The 19686-nt window shown below is 41.5% G+C and overlaps 1 protein-coding gene across 5 annotated transcripts in view; it reads right to left on the bottom strand.

Annotated features, from left to right (window-relative positions):
* Positions 1 to 19686, bottom strand: part of lrfn1 (leucine rich repeat and fibronectin type III domain containing 1) — a 209768-nt gene that overhangs the window by 21045 nt on the left and 169037 nt on the right. For 3 of the 5 annotated variants that reach the window (XM_088300165.1, XM_088300170.1, XM_088300169.1), the window contains one exon: positions 11008 to 11129. The exons of 1 other annotated variant lie outside the window; for it this stretch is intronic. The gene's annotated coding sequence lies outside the window, so the exon portion shown is untranslated. Of the gene's footprint in view, positions 1 to 11007; positions 11130 to 17311; positions 17905 to 19686 lie in introns of those variants that run through there. One more of the 5 variants, XM_088300168.1, reaches the window with a different exon arrangement.

The raw sequence follows: 19686 nt of genomic DNA, 5'->3' as shown, positions 1-19686 counted from the left end.
CTGCCTGTTTGCATGCTAGCGCGCCAGATGCTAATGAGCTATTTCTGCTGTACGTATAAATGACCTTGAATGCGTTCGAAAGTTACGACTCCTCAGTCTGATGCCGCCATGGTGTGAAATGACTGGAATATTTTTTTTCACAAAGCTCTCAGTCGCCCGTTATTTTGACACCCTGCCATATTAAGCGCTGATCCTTTTTCATTCTTTAGCATCATCTCTGTGCACAGAGTCGTCATTAACACATAATGGATTAACATTAGACATGAACGGCCATTTGGACTTACTCAGTGAAATTAATAGATTAAAAAAAAAAACAACACACAATTTCCCCGGCATGGAGATGAAAAATATATATTGTCTGGTTATTAAGTAGAGGAAAACAATATATTGTGTCATTATTGTTTCATGCTCAAGGGCTCTTTGAATTGTTGTGTTTTTATTCTGCTATACGACTCACTCGGCTGTTATGAGGGCCAATATTATTTTGATAAAGTAGGAGTGAGGAGGAGAGTCATTGTTTATTTTCTTCTTTTGCTACATCAAATCAACTTCAATGTAGTATAATCAAAATATCATATTAAGAAAACCATTTTCCCCTCTCCAGAACTCCCCCTGTTTAAGTTTCTTCAAAGTAGAAGTAAGGAAATAATTTTGCCAACCCACTTCCGGCCTTGCTTAGTACGTCCTTTTTGTTTAACTTTCTCATCCTGCATTCCAAAAATGGGCATCCTGGGTCATTCCATCCCAGGGACAAAACTCTCTGTGCTAAGGTATTAAGGGAAACTGTTCTTAAATTAGAATAATGGGGAAAAAATGTCATTGATTTTTTTCAGTGTTCCCTCCAAGTGTAATGTATTTATCCTAAAGTAGAACTAGGGAACTTTAGGTTATTATTATTAAGGTTATTGTTTATGATTTTGCTCCAGGACTTTTTGTTTTGCTCATAGACTATTACTTCTGCTAAGTAATTGTTATTTTCCCTTTCCAGAACTCCCCCTATTGTTATGATGTGCAAGATATTTTTCATAAACAACTGTAGTGTTAAGAAAGAAGAAAGAAGAAACTTTTCATGTAGGGTAACTAAATAATAAATTTTTGTTTTCTTGAGGGATCTCTCTTTCTTGGTGCTACCTTTCATGAAGTAATACAAGTATGGAATAATTGTTTACTTTTTCCTCCATGCTTCAACTGCTTTTTATAAAAGAAGTTGTAAGGAATCCATTTTTTTCGCTTGCAGGCTAACCCTACTTCGGTGGTGTGTAGTTAAGATTTCATAAAGTAGAGATAAGATATTTTTATTGCTGTTATGCTCAAGGGATCCTACTAAGTGTAATTTAATGTGTCACAAAGTCATAAAAACTAAATATTTGTTTTTGTTGTTTTGCTCAAGGGATCTTCAATGTGAGCAAATCATCTTTCAGGAAGTTGTTCCAGGGCTCCCCCTACAGTTAGGAGGTGTAATTACTATCTACTTTGGACAGAGGGAAACGTTTACGTTTGCTTAAAGTTAAAACAATGAGATGCTAAAGCAGGTGTGGTAAAACTACGGCCCGGGGGCCACATGCGGCCCGTTAAACGTTTTAATTCGGCCCGTCGAACTTGAAAAAATTTAAATGAATAAACCTTATTAATGTTTTAGTTTCTAAATACAGTGGTTTTTCAAAGACATATATTGTTGTAATGCTTTTGTTCACTTTCATTTCAAATGCAATGTATTTTTTTTCTCAGCTGAGGTGAGGTTACCAAAACACTCCATCCATCTGCTCCTGGTCCGGCCCCCTCTGTCAAATTTTAGAACACATCGTGGCCCGCCAATCAAAACGTTTGCCCACCCCTGTGCTAAAGACATGCTGAATGTGATTTCAAATGAACACAGTCTTATGTATGTACTGTCTGTGACAACAATTCACAATGTTAGCACAGAAGCTAATACAACATGATGTGTCCTGGCTGGTCCGCCATACAATAAAGCATGAGAGTAGGTGAACAAGGGTCACCATTGTAAATGACAGAAATGCTCATTTTGCTGTTCCACATGATTTGTTTTAAGGCCCATTCGTCACATATTGTTTAGTTCGCACACATCAGCCCATTTATTCGGTCGAGGATGAAGCGTTGGGAGTTCATTGTGAAGTTATCATTGTGCAGCCGGCTGGCCTACAAATAATTAGATCACAAGCCATTTGACGGAACCGACATTATCAGACATTTCCTTTCATTGTCTGTTGCTATTTAATTAGCGCCTTTGATGAATTGGCCACTAAATCCAAAATGCGGTCCAAAATGCCACGCAGTTAGAACAAATTCAACACGAAACGTTGGCACGTCACATCCAATTCCCTTGGAGCGCCGTTTTGTTGCTCGTTTAGAAGACAACATTTTTTGATGGCTTGTTATTTTTTTTTCATCTGTTTTGGAAGAAAACATGTCAACTTTCTTTGATTTACAAATTAGTGGCATTGTGTAAATGCGACACAATTACCGCACCACTTAAGCACTTGTTACACATGATCACAGTTACTATAACCCCGTAGATTTGCCTTAGGAATGTCTGCCTGGCATAATGCCAACAAACAAGGCACATTTCTACAGAGCTGCTGACAGTTAGCATAGAAAGTTGTGGTTTCAGAAGCGGCGGATATTTTAATGCAAACAATATAATATAATATAATATAATATAATATAATATAATATATATATTTATATATATATATATATTTATATATATATATATATATATATATTTATATATATATATATATATATATATATATATATTATGACAGTATTATGACAGCATTTTTCTACGTGACTGACACTAGTCGTAGATTATTATTATACTGCCTCCTAGTGGCCAAACTGGGCACCCCCAAAAGGACTAGCGCAAGAAATTGGGTTGCAGTATGCACTCATGATGCAAAAACTAAAGCCAAGATTCGAACCCAGAGCCGCAGAACTGTGAGGCACACGTACTACCCACTATTTCATCATACCAATTTGTTTCCCATTTGTTCAATTACGAACCAATCTGGACACTTCTTCCACTCAAATGGTCGCAGTAAAAGAACCAATTGGACCAGTTTTGCATTGAAATAAAAAGCCTCTCTCTTTAAGTGGCAAATTGTAAATTGAGAAGCCTGCCCGGCAATTTTATTGCGTTTATTTATTTATTTATTTCGGGTTGCACCAGGTGCGCGAGCCGTCCGCTCATTACAAACGGGGAAATGAAGGCCTCGCCGGCTAATTATTGGACACCATAACAAAGTCTATGAATAATAGATAAGCTTGATTAGTTTCAGGTATTCCCGCTGATCAAATCCAGCCATAAAACATCAAAAGTGAATGAGATGAGGAGGAGCGGGGGTAGAAATATTTTTCCATTTTCCGCCACCCCCGAACACGCTCAGCCACGTCCAAGCCGCCACCATTACGCCACTTTAAGAGCGGCTCTTTCCGTTAATGCTTCAACCATGGCAGCTTTGCGCCATCCATGCCTCACGCCTCCTCCTCACCGTCCCGACGAGCCAAAGCGAATTACAGTAACAGATTGGTGGCCGGTGTCATCCAGGACACAGGCGGGCGGGCGGGAGCACCATTGCCAGCTCCCTTCCAGATGTGCAACGGAGCAGCTAAAGTACAGCTAGCTAAAAGATCCGAACGATTTGTGATGAAAGACGTGAAGTGTTAGCTAAGCGGAGGTCGGAAAAGTTCACACAACGAACTCCATCAGCGATCAGACTTGAATTCAGGACACTAGGCAAACCATTCTGACTTCCTAGACAACAACTGAACAGGCAAGACGGTTTCAGAAGACAGTCAGTCCCAAGCTAACACTGGCTTCGGAACTTAATTTGAAACCTTTAGACAGTTTTGAAGCCACATCTCTAAACGATGATTTGAAAACCATACACAAAAACAAATTTTAAACCGAACCTAGGGTTGAAAACCTTTTTCTGAAACTAAAACCCTCGCTTCAAACTATTGGGGCTTGAAATCCTGATTGCAAACCCAAAACGTGGTTCAAAACCAAACATTGAAACCCCAACCTCAGCTTGAAACCCAAGTTTGCAACCCTTACCCAGCATTGAGGTCCAAATTTCAAACTAACTCGGTTTCGAAAATCACATTTTAAACTATAACTAATTTGACAAACAGATTTTGGATTGAAGCCCTCAAACACAATTTGTAACATTTCACCATGCTTGAAGCACGATTTCGAAACCCTAACCCAATCTTCAATCCTGTTCCCCAAGGGTCGGTGTCCTGATCGTTTGAATCAGGTGTGCAGCAGCTGGGACAGATTGAAAACAGGCAGGTCACTGACCCTCGAGGAACAGGATTGAGGACCCCGTCCCTGCCCTAACTCTTCTCTTGAACCCCAAATTTGAAAAACGTACGCTCGTTTGACAGCCAAATCTAAAACCTTAATCCAGGTTGGAAACGAATTTGAAGCGGAAATTCAATTGATTTGAAACACTGACCCTAAACCTCATTTGAAACTTTTAACCGTGTCTAAAATCCTACCCCTGTCTTGAAACACAAGTTAAAACTAAAAGTTTGAAACTCTTTAAACCCAAATTGGACTCCCAAACCTAGGTTTGAGACTATAAGAGATTTAAAACCCTACCTCTTGTTTGAACCATACAGGATCCCGTCCAGGATTACTGCCCAACTTTTGAATCTCAGATATGAAAGATTCAAACCCACAACCCAAATCAGGCTTTTCCTCCACCCTTGTGTGGAGAGGCCATTTTGGTCTCAGTGGACAGAGCAACACGCTCTGATGACTTTCGGGGAGAAGATGGCCACCAAAGTCTTCTAGGAAGCTCATATTGTTTTGAAAAGCAACTCTGAAGCGCGGCCCTTAAGTAAAATCAACTCTACTTGTACCCACATGAGAGAGGCTCTTTCGGCTTTTATTTTCCTGCGATGGGAGGCTTGTTTATACTCAGTCATAGAAAAAAAAATCCCTGATTATGCTATTTTTGGAAAATAATGTAAATGGATTCTTAAAGTCAGCGATAACTAACGAGCGCGTGCATGCAATGAGCTCGCACGTGTTTGCGTATGCGATGCTGCAACCATTTGATGTGGCAAAACAAACAAACTCCCTCGGGGGAGGGGCTTGAAACAATGCTTGCTGTATACATGGCTAAAAAGCCACCCCCGCCCACTCCACAAAGAGTATGATGTATAAAAGAATCAATTGAGGATGAGCTGGCCCGTGTCAAGATGAATGTGTTGAAGTGACTCACTCCTCCAACGAGAAGAGTTTTGACAGCGCGAGCAGCATGGGCTCGGCTGCCCAGGCACTGCATGCACGTTCAAGAATATTACGGCTGACTGACGACTTTGATTTCCCCCAACATTCAGACAGCAATGCAACTGGCGAAGAGAAACGTGTGGCACTACTACACATCGACGTGCTTCTAGGTTCAAAATATTTGAACAAATTTAACTGTCATAACGGGAAGTTCCCCACCATGACATAGACGCAAATGACACGGCGGTAAACCCTAACCCAGGATCGATCCGTGACTTCAGATTAGGCGTTTTCATTCCTGTTCGTTAACGCGAGAGGAAACACCTCAATCACAGTGCTTTTTTTCTGGATTTGACCGATTTTGCAATGCCTACAGAATATTGTGTTCTAAAGATATAAAAACATGGAGCTTTGACGCGAAAGGCTAAGACGTATAAATACGTCTTAGGGAGGCAGGGCCTACGATTTTGAAAACGTATATATCCGTTTTATGGATTGAATGAGTTAAGGGCCGGTGTTGTCCTAATTTTTATCACTCCCCACTGCAAAACACCTCAAATAATCAAGATTGTTATCCAGCTTCTGCAGAACTTGCTGATTATCAGATCATTTGAATCAGGTGTGTTGTAGCAGGGACAGATGGAAAACAGGCAGGACACCGGCCCTCAAGGAACAGGATTGAGGACCCCTGCCATGGATAGATGAACACACACACTAAAATAATATTTGGATGTTTTCCTACCCCACTTGTTCTAGCTGTGGAATTTGAGGTTACTTTGACCAAAGATAGGGTTCATTATTTGACCCCGCAGTTGGGTCAACCAATCCTGGCTTGGAACCCTACCGTTACCCTTTAACCCTTAATTCTAACTTGAATCCCTAACCTTCATATGAAACTCTAACTCGGTTTGACAGTTGACGCCCTAATTTGAAAGTCTGACATGGAGTGGAGGCCCTACTTTTACACCCAACCATTACTTGAAAGCCTAAAGTAGGGTTCAAAGCTAATGTTGGGCTTTCAAAGTAGGGTGTTCAGCCTGTTTCAGATTTTAAAATAAGCTATGATTTTGGACTACATTTAGGGTTTCAAGTTAGAATTTGAATTTAAGAATAGAGTTTCAAAATACAGTTTCAATAGGGACCCTAAATGTAGTCCAAAATTTTTAACCCCAGCACTCTAAATTAAAAACCCCAACCCCATCTTGCGACTCAAATTTGAAACGCCCACCCTGGCTTGAGACCCTACTTTGGAACCGTACTCCTTGGCTTCAAACTCAAAAGGCTGGAGACGATACTTTGAACCCCCAAATTTTCTTGGAACCCCACTTTGAAATCCTATTTTTTTATTTAAACTCCATTTGAAACCCTAACCCTGCTTTGAAACCTTAACCGAAACCCCAAATGGCTCGCATCCCCAATTTGAAGCCCGACCCCGGCCTTAAAGGCCAAATTAAGTCTTGTTTGAAACCTTAACCCAGACATTGAATCATTCACCTTCAGGTCTTCCATTGTACTTGGCTATTTCACATAGCTACCGTGTAGGAAATTCAATCCGACAAGACAAAAAGTAAAAGGCAAAGCTCATTTCTCGGGCGGCTCCAGAGACGCTACTGTATCTTAACATGGCGGTGAGTGCTGTTAACCTGCAGAGTAACCGCTCGCCTTCAACGCTTGATATTCCAGGACACACGGCTTGCCCGGCTGCAAAGATTATCTTGACAAGAGAGAAGCGGCCAACAGAACACAAGACAGGCTTACGGCAACAGTGGCACTGGCGGAATGTTGAATGCAGAAGGCTAATAACTTGACCCCTTTCCCTTCCTCGCCGTGTGCCGTCATCCCGGAAACTTGGCTTCACTATCTACTTAGAGCGCCCTTTCTCGGCTTTGGCCTACCATCATGTAGTGCGTGCCGCCGTGAACGAGGCGGGGGGAGTTGTGTTGTTGCGCCTCATGCCTCCTCAGACTTGACAACGTGGATTAAATTACTCTTCAAAGTGCAGCAGGCCAAAGATGCCCAAAGAATTTTTAACAGCAACAAAAAAGAAGGCATGGAACTGCTATCACATCACAAAAACAGACTCAATTGGGAATTGCCTTCTTAATTGGAGTTAAAGCAACAGTGAAAAGGAAAATCAAGTCCAAATTTTTCAGTTGGAGGTCGTTCCATGGGCGAGGCTGCTAGCTGTTAGCCACTAGCCGCTAACTCTGACGACTGATGAGAACGGCTGGAGTATGTCAGTGCATCCTCCAGTAGCAGGTCAGTGAGTCTCATCAAACGTGGAGCTTGTCGTTGAATATTTACAAAGTCATGTTTTTTTTTTTTTTTAGTTAATGAGGGCGGCGAGAAGGTCTGATAGACGTCACAGTCTAGTAATTTCAAACACGTAATTTCGTTAGTATGGCGAATAAATGTTTTAAATGCTAAATGCTCATGCTAAATCAACCTTTTGGACTTTTTCATGTGAAAATGCTAATTCCTCTAAAAAATAAATAAAACACCCCCAAATTGGTGTTTTTCTCCATTCACACCTCTTTGAGCACTCATTCCTCCTCGCTAAGCAACAGCTCCTCCCAATCCAAGAAAACAACCCAGTCCTCACTTTTATCCGTAACAAAGTGAGAAGCCACACCCGCTGTACCCATTTAGACGAAACACACGCCCACTTTCTCTTTTTTTTTTTTTTTTTTTAACGGAAGTTGGGGAGAAATAGCTCCTTTTCCCATTCACTTGAATGAGAGGTCGCCAACCGCCAGAGCGGAGCACCGGCGTTTTCCCGGCCCGACGGTCACGGCGATGGTGGCCTTGGGCAGCCGCAAATTCGGAGGGGAGGCCAAATGAATGACAGCGAGCTTTCATTCAGAATGAATGAGCGCCGACGGCGTTTACTCGGAGAGGCGGCCAAATGAATGAGAGTGAATCCTCCATTCAGAAAGAATGAGCGCTGGCGGCGAGCTTTGCTTGCGAAATCACTGCCGCACTACTTCATCCGCGGTACATATTGAAATTGGAACTATGGTTCCCACGGTTCATTGTTGATGTGAAAAACAAACTATGTGGACTGCATCGACTGTATTTCTGTCTTAAACTCAAAAAAAAAATGAGTCTGTCTTTTTCTCTATCTGCATGGCGCTCATATTGCAGCGTGGCCACATTGTGATGAGCCAATTCATATTTTAGTAGCCGAGACGTGACGGCAGAACCTCACTCGCTCCGATTGTTTCGATCCGTTGTAAAAGTAAGAGAAGGACGTGCGGTGCGGTGCCACGCCAAGCCGAGAGGTGCGTGGTGTGCTGCAGACGGAAAAGCGGCGTGGTAACAACATGCTCATTAACTGCTTCAGCACAGCAACCAGCTTTAGAGAGGTGGAGTTTTAGTCAACCAGGTGGCATTCTTCTGGATTGGAAAAGTAGCCACTGAAATAACTCATATTTCATAAGAAATTAGATCGCTATGTCTTAAAAGTTATACATAAACATACATATGCAAATAGTTAATTGTGGGACAATTAAAGGTTGTTTAATCCATTCATCCATACCCACCTAAATAAAATGGATAAAAAAAAAAAATCTCTTTGTTGTAACGTTAAACAAACAATAGGACATACCATTGAAAAAAAAGTTGAATGTTCTGCTTTTATTTCACATTTTCTTGGGTTGTTAAGGGGCTAGAAAGGAATTTGTTTTATTCATTATATATTTTTTAAATCCATCGGCTGATAAATCAATTATCAGAATTGTATCCATCCACAAAAAAAAAAAAATCCTTTTCGGTCAGGCATTAATTAATTGACTGCCATTGACGGCTAAAGACGTCAAAGATCCATTTTTTTTTTTTTTACTTAGCTGTTCCTGAATGAGTTAATACTTCGTAACTTTAAGTTCGTTAAAAAAAAGGATTTGACATCCAGGGTTGATTTCACGTCTAAGGAATTTAATTTCAAGCCCCTGCGGTAAATTTCGGGCAGTGTTTCCAAACAATTATTGAGCCAACGCACCCATTTTATTATGAGAAAATCTTACAGCACACCGCCAAACAAAAATGTCACGAAAAGTCGAAATCCTGAAAAAATGTCAAGCTCTCTTTTACTCTCAAATTGACTGACTTGAAGCCAGGACTTGAGAAAAAGAACGACTCCTCTTCTTTTTGGTAATGCGTACACGTTGAGTGAAGTTACTTGTTGGAAAAATAATGACGTGAACACCCATAATGCCCGACTCAGGAACACTAGCGAGCTAATTAGCTTGGTCCGGCCATTCCCTTTGAACCCGAGCAGCGCACGCGGGAGCCATCCGACTTCTTTGTTCCTATCACTGAGCAATTTCCTCTCAACTGCAGCCAGCACGGAGGATACGACCGCAGCGGGACGCCGACCAGCCATCTCCCAGATGGGTATTAAGATTTTTTTTACTCCCAAAAAGCGATCCCCTTGACGAATCTCGTGGACGCTGCAGTTGGGTGACGTTGCATGATGCAAAAAAAAAAAATAAAAAATTTTAAACACCAGTAGACAGATGTTGAGGGGGACACAGGTACCCATTGCACTTCAGATGTACACAATTATTCACGGCTGACTGCTCTCTGAAGACACAGCACAGATCATTAACTCCATCGTCTGGTGCGCCAGCGTTTAATGAACGCTTGCATGCGATATGATGTGAGGCCTGAGCGTTAGGTATGGCTGCGCTTTATGGCCCATTTCAGCGTCAGAGACTCCACTAGCAACCATCCCTAACCCACATGGATCACATATTTCATATTAGGAGCTCGCGGTGAAGCATCAACAGGTTCAAGAAAGTCAAATTTAAGACTCGTTAAGGCCACCTGGATAAAATGTGAGACCTCTCAGTCAGTCTTTTTCAGACATTAAAATTGTTCTTACTTTTTTGGACAGTTGGAAAGTGCAGTCTAACTTTGGATAAAGATTTTCTTTCTCTTGGTATTTTTGTAGACGGCACAGGCAAAAAGGGACGCTTACGCCGTTGTGGGAGTGAACACAGTCAACTTGATTGCTGGACAATCAAAGCGGCTTCCCTACTTCCACTGCCTTCCTTTCATTTTAGGATTACGAGGTTCATTGATAATGAAGGCTGTAAGGTTGAAAGCAAGATTTTAGAAAAATTGCTCTCATGCTGGAGTAACTCACTTTTATCCCAGGTTGGGGGGAGCGAGCTTGCAAAGTTAGGAGAGGGAAACATTCCATCATGTGGCCCCAAAAAAAAAAAAAAACGTAATTTTTTTTTTCCATTAAAATGTTTATCTTAAAGGGATCATTCAGTCAGTGTGATCCATTTTTTCGACAACAAGCTCAATTTGTGTATTCTTTAATAAAAAAATTATATTAGCGTGCATTTTCTATTTTATCTATTTGTTTTGGAGAAATCAGTGAATTAATAACAATTTGAAACCCGCCTCTTATAAATGACATGACATGGCCACGCCCTCTCTCCTCCCACCGTGTCCTGGGGGGAGTCACGCCTCTAAATGTAATTATTTGGCCGTCTAATTCTAACCATGTCACAACTTTGGAGGAAACAGACTACTAAGACATAGATGACCAAAAAATAATAATTCTGACCTAATTCTGCTCGGCACCTGCACTTTCATGCTCTTCCCTGTAATGAATGGCCATCTCTGATGTGCATCTGCTGCAGCTAAAATGTGCTGATGCGCCACTGCTAACGCAACACTTTCCGCTAAAGGTTGAAGGAGGCAGCTGCTGTGACTCGCTGCAATTAACTCACCACAAGTCAAGCTCTGGTCTCCATTGCGGGAATCACTTCAGATTCCTGATCAGCTGGATGTCCACTCACCACTAGGGGGCACTGGTGATGGTGAGTGGCTGCTTTGAGCAGGAAAGAACCACCTAGAGATATAAGAAAAGCTTAGAGTTAAGCAGGGTAAACACGTGACAATAATCAGGTTGAATTATGGAGTTGAATTTCTTTCATTGGAACTGAACTCACATTGCCTGCACCGAAGTTTGGCAAGTATATCACTAAATCAGTAAGAGCAAATTTTTTTCCCCGTGTCATGTGTGGGGTCTCTCATATTTTAAAAATTCATGGTTGGAGCCTGCTTAAGAGGCCAAGTTGAAGAGGTTTAGTTCAGAATTAAATTGCAAGTTGAGAAAGTCATTATGCATAAAATAATCGGAATAAAAAGCAATATGAACAATTAAACGATTAATCGGCCAGGGCCTTGCTAATGCAGTAGTAACGTCAAGATTATAATAAGAATATGTATGCTAAACAGTTATAGGCAATACATATAAACCAAATGAAAGTAGAATATGCAGTGTGCACCTTTACCAGCGCAACGGCCACAAAGACACACGCAAAAACTCAATCCCAAACGTTTCCAAACGTTAAAAAACGTTGACCCTCTGGGTCCCTTAAGCAAAAATGTTGGGGTGCTTTGTGACGTTCCATTTGCCAGAGAAGTCAACTCTGCTGTCAGTGCTTTCTTCTTTTAAATCCTTCAAAAGGTCAAGCTCTGACTTTTAAAGAATGATTCATGCCTTTGCCTCAGCTCGACTACTGTGAGAGTCGTCTTTATTCACGTATTCGTCTCTGCTTGGGCTGCAGCTATGGAAGATTTTTGGTATTTGGATAGCCAACTGAAAATTATATTGAATAATCAGGTAATTTCTTGGTTTTAATTACTGAACACACACACACACACACAAAAAACATTTCCACGTAATAATGAACAATCAAGTAAATTATATTCTTGGATATTCAAAATTGTATCCTAAAATATAAACAATGCATTGCATCGCACTATTTTCCTTTCTTGAAACATTAGTGAGATTTGAGCTAAATCTCTCCCCATATTTTTAAAAAATATTTCATTGACCAATATTTCAATTTTACAATTCAATAACATTTCCTTTGCCAAAAAATTACAATTAAATCTCTCACTCAAGTGAAACAAAGTGACTTCAGAACCACAATAATCCAACACACTTGAGTAAGCCTGAATTGTTCCAACTGTGTCGAACTGTCAGCAAGAAATAATATACGGTCATTTAGGTCTACTACCTTTGAAGAGTATTTTGACGGCTTCCGCTATCCGCCCCATAGCGTGAGTACTTGAGTTCTGCTAGCGCTCGCTAGCGCTGGAGCCACCGCCAAACGCTGGCAACAACTGCCGTACAATAGAATGTCAGTGTAATTAAGTTGTTTTTAGTGTCGTAAATTAGCGATTGAATTATTCCAGGACGTCGTCGTGTTGTTGAAGTCGTTAGCGCCAGTTTGTGATGGCAAATGGAAAATCTGTAAGACAAGTCACATGACGCTGCGAAATGCTGTCACAAACGACTGACGCACATTATATCCATTCACGTTATTTTCACTTTGAGCCACAAGGGGGCGCGCTAGGCCTGTGTGTCTGTTCCTGCGACATACTTCTGTACCTCTGTTGATTGATCGCTTCAACATTGACAGTAACTTAAAAAAAAAAAACAATTGAGAAGGGCTGAACAATGACACCAAAAAGAAGATGATATTTTGCAGCCAAAAACGGTAATCGAGCAGCAGAAAGAAAGTTTGGAGCCCGCGAGAAACTTGTCAGGGACTGGCAAAAAGCCTAGGTTACTCTTACTAAAATGAAGAAAACAAAACAAAAAAAAAAAAGCAAATCATGGGCTTAAAGCGAGGTGGACACAGCGAGAAGAACGAGTTCGCACATGGGTGCTTGAACAACGTGCATCGTTTGCCTCCGGAGTTGGCGGAGCTGTTGAGAAGCGACACCGAGGAGGAAGACTTCACTGGATTTAGTGATGTGGAGTGACACTGACAGTTTGTTAAATTTCTTAGCATGTTCTTCTTGCTATAGTTATCTCAATAAATGTTACGTTAACATACAAGTCTTACTTTTTTAACCTGTTTTTCTCAACTATAATTTTATTTTAAATGACATGCCTGTTGGTCCTCTGGCGTTGGATTTCATCAAATAGATTTAAATGTGACTTATAATTCAGTGCGATTTATTTATGTTTTTTCCTTCTTTATGATGCACTTTTGGGCTGATGCGACATTTACTCCGGAGCGGTACTCGTTTCAGCCCCGGTCTTTGCTCTCCCGGTCTAGTCTGCAGCTGGTTTAGAATATCGGCGTACATACGACTTTTCACAGGCCCTCACAAACGGTATCTCATCGATACTTGTCGCGATGCTACGCTGATGTGTTGTGTTTTAAAATGATTCATGGTTTCAGTTCATGAGTGATGTTGTGTGTAGGGACTGTAAATTATTTCAACGGCAGTGTCAAAGCACGTGTTTTCAGTTTTTAATTTGCAAGCCTACGTGCCAAACATAAAGTTGAGATCAGGTATGAAAAAGCTGTCACGCTCCTCCACCGTTGCTGTTCAAGCTTTGTTTCTTTTAAGTCTGGCAAAGAAGTCTCCTTAAATTTGGTTGAAAGCTCATCAAAAACGTATCTTGATGAAAAGGTACGGCTGTGGTCGGAATCGTTCACTCAGTTCCTACTCCGTCATCAATATCTCGGGATTTTAATATAGTGGACGATGTAGTGTACTAAATTGAAAAACAATTCAGGAACAAGCCTCGGGCTCCATGTTAATTATTTCATTGCTGTCATAATTACAAGTTAGCACATCAACTGGTTCAACCTTTGGAATGAATATGTAACAAAAAAAAATATTCATAAGGTAGGGCTCATTTTGGGGACGGAGGACGATAACTTTTTTTTTTTTAAAGGACAGACTACGCAAGGGCGGAAGTTGGGTTTCTTTAAATTTTAACAATACAAAAAAAAAATAAACTCACTATGCAATGACATTTATTGGGGTAAGGACTGATTTATGACTCATTTAGAAGCCAATTATGAGGGAAAAAGCATTTCACTTACGCAACCACCCACACAAAATTTGCCACACAGTCCATGTTGACTATGACACGTTTGACAAAAATCAATGCCGAACCTATTCTGTGAAGCACACAGGGAGTCTGTCATTTTCTTTTGAGGGTGCCCTTGTATTTTCGGAGATTCAGCACATTTCCAGGGGTTGATCCGAACAAAATCCCTCTAAGGAATTTACACAATTGCCACCAAAGTTAAAACTAGACAGAAAGGGCAATGCAAAATTGTGAAGCGAATGAGTCTTCATCGCAAGGTGTGGGTGGAGTCAGGCGGTAAAGTTTCAGGATTCGCCATGAAACCAATATACTCAAAAACTCTCCAAGCATGACGCAAATGTGTATCCACGCAAGATGCACGTATTTTAAGGGTCCTGCATGGGATGACCCCAAAACCAACTTAGTAGCAACCAACAGAGACTTGAGAAATATTAGAACATGCCACTGGTGGGTCCAACTCACACAAAATCGGACATTTTTTATAACATTTTTTTTTTAGGCATTTTGGTCAGTACGAGCACCACCAAATTTCAACCAAGGACATGAGACAGTTTATCCTGACATTGCAGGGGCTGTCTTTAGTTCGACACAATTTATTCACTAGATGTTTAATATTAAATGCGTACTTTGTCATATCGGTCGATATCGATATATATCGGATTATTATTATCATTATTATTAACATTATTATTTTATTTTTTACTATTGAAAATAAAAAAAAGGGAAATGGGCTGAATTCCGATTTGTTTTATTTTCAAATATAACATTTAACCTTCAAAATAAACCAGAAAAAAAAATGGGAGGGAGTTTGTGACGAGTGGGGCCGTGATAGGTCAAATCTGCTCAGTTTTTTTTTTGGATCGATAATTTATCGATAACATTTTCTATTGATATCAATCACCCAACTATCGCGATGTATATGGATATCGAATTATCGTCACAGCCCTACTTTATTTCATTTACATTTACAGCACTTAGGGCTGTTGCGCTTGAAAATAAAACCTGATTTAACTGATCCTTTGACGAAAAAAAATAAAAAGCCCTCACTAAGTGGGATGGCTTTCGCATTTATGATCTAGTCCTAGACAGTATTTCTGGGCGGGACGGACAACATTCCTCAACACACAAGGAAAGCAGTCATACAGTCATAATCGCATTGACTGAGCTTGCTCCTTCTTCCACTTGCCAGCTTTGGCTGCGATATGAATGTTGATCTGATTACGAAACAATGGGAAGAAGCGAAAGCAGCGGGGGAGACAACTGAAAAAAAAAAAAAAAAACAGCTTTGGGGATACTCAGACTATGAATGTGCGTCCCGTCATTAATATTTTATATCATCGTAGCTAACGGAGAACAACGCGGAAAAGGAGGGGGGGGGGGGAGGTCGTTAAGAGCAGACGGGATGAAAAATGCATCGTATTTTGACACGGCATTGGAAAAGATCCGAGCAAAACAAAAGAAGCACGTCGTTACAAAAGGCCAGATGAAGATGAAACAACATGTGGTGTCTAATTTACGTATTCCCTCCCTGCTGAAAACCGTCAAGGGCACCAAACTCTACTTGCTCACTCCACGCCGTGTCTTAGCTCTGCACACAATCCAAAAGAGAGATTAGCATATGCCTCACACGGAGCCGTCATGCAAATACACAATTTACTCTCTGTTCATTTGTATTCAGAGAGAAGAATCCAGCCAATGATGGATTTATGACGCATGGTTTTGCTACCTTTGTATTTTTATTGACGTCATTGCCATCCTCTGAGTTTCACCTTAGGCCTGTTCGGTCGCCAGCATCCAAAGCCACCTCGGCTGAAGAGCAGCCTCAGAAAGCTGCAAAGAGCTCACACTTTTTTTTTTTTTTTTAATACGGCAAAGTCCTTCACACAATGAATGAACAAGGCATTTCTTTCTATCTCCACTTCCAGTTTGATAAATGCGACAGCTCCGGACAAGCCGCTCACATCATCTCCAACATGGTTAGCATCCGCTATATCAAACGTGACAGGCTACCTCCTTTCTTTCCTCCTATTCACATGCTCTCATATTTCCAACAGACAAGGAAGTGATGTGAAAAAGGCATAAAAATCGGCTCTGTGACACACCATTTTGGACAAAAAACGGTGAGTCATGGCCTAGCAACTTCCTTTTGGAGAAGAGTTAATCCTGCAAGATGTATGTACGGCATTTCATGGAGTATGTTCGCAAATGCAGATCACATGAAGGAAATGAAGGTTTGGTTATTTTTTTGATGAGAGGGATCACAGTAAGCTAATGAGCTGCTCACCATATGGGAGCACCTGTTACGACGACTCCGTAAAGAAAAAGCCTAATTGGCAAATTAGTCATGTGGCAGAAACTCAATGTGTTGAGGCACTTGGACGTTAAGGATGTCACAGCTCTGTGAATGCACAATTAGATTGATTTCTTGTTTGTTTTTCTTTTTTTAAATAAGAGCGTTTTACACAATCGTTGGAGTGGGAACATTGGAATTGTCTTCCCGCCAAACGGAGAAGGCGGAACAGAACACGCAAGGCAATTCACCAAGAATTGAATTCACCCTACATACTCTAAAGCTGTCATCTCTCAATGTTTGTTCTACTTTGCACTGATCCTAATCTTGAAATGTTCTGTTTGACCGTAACAATCAACTCGTTCACCTATTGTTGACCTTTGACTATTTGAACAAGATATTGTTTCACTTCTGACATTTCAAGATGGTCAACATGGATGAATCCTGGGTCATGAAAAATGAGATCGGGCACCCTCTAAATGTTCTGTGGCTTGGGGAAGGAGAGGGCCGGTGGGGGGCAGCTTGAGGAATGCTAAGGTTTAACGCAAGGGTGAGCAAAACTTTTGATTGGCGGGCCACAATGGGTTCTAAAATTTGACAGAGGGGCCGGACCAGGAGCCGATGGATGGAATGTTTTGGTAGCCTCACCTCATCGGGAAAAAAAAAATACATTAAATTTGAAATGAAAGTGAACAAAAGCATTACAACAAATTATATATGTCTTTGACACACCAAGTTGTATTTCGAAAATAAAACAAGATTTATTAATTTCATTTTTTTCCAAGTTCGGCGGGCCGGATTAAAACGTTGAACGGGCCACATGCGGCCCCCGGGCCGTAGTTTGCCCACACCTGCTTTAACGTATCGGTGCAGTTACCTGTCGCGGTGAGAGGGTGTCTGTCGTCACCCTACGAGGAATGGGGTGACAATCTCGGTGAGAGTCGACGTCAAAAGGAGCCAGTCGAGGTGCTGTCCATTTCCGATGCTTCCAAGATGGCCCTCCGGTGAGGTGTCCTCGGCACGTCCAGCCGGGAGGAGGCCCTAGGGCACGCCTTGGGCATGCTGAAGAAACTATGTATCACAGCAGGCATGGGAAGACCTCCATCTCACATTGGCGCAAATCCAGATCTGGATGTCAGGCAATCCCTGCTTTAAACTGCTGCTCCAATCCATCCGCCTGGATGAGTTGACCGATGGTCATGAAATTTGGATCGGAGTGCCAACATAACCCAGGAAATAAAAAGCAGCAGATGACCCAACGTGATGGCTACCCGCGTCCTGGTCATCCCTTATGAATAAATACTCCAACTTGGAAATTGTATTTCTTAAACGTTCTGGTCTGCGAACGTTGTAGCATAAGTGCCATAAATATTTAAAGGCATTCTTAGCTTGCAACGTAAATTCAAATCCATCCGTGTATTCGTCCAGGTGCCCATTCATCCATTCCTCAGTCAGTTCATCCATGAATCCATTCTTCTTTTTCCTCTGTCTGTGGTCTGCCAGTGAAAGCAAACTCCAAAAGGAAACTCAGACATCCTTCAACCCTTGAGGGACCAAAACAAGCCTTGGAGAGTCAATCAATTATGGATTTGACTGAAAGCATGCATATTGGAGGAAGTCACCTTTCTTTGTGCTTCATTTCCCAGATATTGACACTTGTCGCGGCAATCTTTGAGCTTACCCTCGAGTAGACAAAAAAAAAAATGTTACGACACAGTCAACTAGAGGCAGGAAGTGCTTCCTACTAACATGAGTAGTTGCATTTTTTTCCAACTGGCTTTAATTTGGAAATCAGCAAATTAGGTTTCGATTTCACTCTTCAGCAAGAACCTCCTCCTTTCACTCACTGAACAGCCAGAAAGTCTTGTGATGGGCTCTGCAGTGCCCCTTAAAGGTCGTTTCAAAGTCACCACATGACGTTACAGCGGAATAGCAAAAAAAAAAAAAAAACGCCGGCTCAGGAAACAGCAGAGGAATCCGAGTCTGCAGTTGTGACGTCGGACTCCATCCCAGCAGTTGCCACAAACACAAAAATGGAAATTGGCCATTCTTCAATTTACACTGCGTCAACATGATAATTCCCGACTCGGTTGGCACGCTGAATGTGAGGCAACAATCGAGCAAGACATCCATGGATAGCAGCTCGGTCGAAAAACATCTTGCAGCGCAACCGCGGAAACTGCAGCCAATATTGAAGATATGTCACTCAAAGTAAACCTTGGCGAGGTTAAACGGGATCTCGATAGAGTTTTGGAGAAAGCTTTTATCTCATTGAAAACGGGATCGCACTCAAACGAGCAATCAGAGCAGCACTGGCAGGCTGAAGCTTTTTACTTTCAATGAGACGAAATGCATTGAGTGAAATAACGCTGATTGTAAGATTGTCTTGATTTTCATGACCTTTAGCATTGGTTGGAGAAAAGATGGATGGTGTGCGTGAGGGTGTGTGTGTGTGTATCCCGGGGTGATCGATACTCATGAATCCTGTATGCCTGCAGGGCAAGGTCATCAGGGACGGGCCCGGACCTCCAGGAACGGGTCACGAGCAGGTCAGCCTGCTCGTATTGGATTTTTAAAGCGCGTTCAGGGTCCGCTGGGCTATTTTTTTAGCTGAAACCTTTCAATGGCTTTTCATTCAAGCTATCTTATCGTCACATTTGAAGACGATGTTTACTAAGTGAAAGAAATTGTCATCCGTTGGACGGGACGATACTGGAGTGTTTCGCAAGATAATTGATGAATTCTCGGATGACTCTACAGCTTCGGAGTCATCCAAGTTGAATGGAGGCAACGGGATTGTTCTTGGTTGTGGTCCTCACCTTAACCGATGTGCATTACATATAAATGAGACTTCCGTGTCTTGCTTTAGGACTCCTTGAGGGGCTCGAACGCACCACCTTCAAGTTGAGCCTTTTTATCACATAGAAAAAGGAAGCTTTGCATAAGCGTTTTTACTAGTAGGTAGCTGCCAAGAATAACTGTTTTATTGTTTATCGATCTTGGGAGGACGGTTGTAAAGTCTAATTAGCTATTAAACCGTGCTGGTAAGCTCAACGGTGTTGCGAAATCTGAGAAAATCTATTGTGTGGATACCCCAGTTGGGATTGACTTCATTTTTGCTCAGAGGTAAGTTACTCAATACAAAGTGTTGTTTCAAATCTTTTCCTGCTTTGTCCAGAGGTCAAGTACTGCAGATTACTTTTGAAATCCAAAGGCACCGATATAAAGTAATGTTGCATTACAGCTTGAAAA

Source organism: Idiotropiscis lumnitzeri, chromosome 7 (assembly GCF_059441095.1).
Source record: "Idiotropiscis lumnitzeri isolate Australia: NSW breed Sydney's pygmy pipehorse chromosome 7, RoL_Ilum_1.0, whole genome shotgun sequence".
In the NCBI taxonomy this organism is placed as follows: Eukaryota; Metazoa; Chordata; class Actinopteri; order Syngnathiformes; family Syngnathidae; genus Idiotropiscis; species Idiotropiscis lumnitzeri.
The sequence above is the reverse complement of the archived record's forward strand: the minus strand, read 5'-3'. Positions and strand labels throughout refer to the sequence as shown.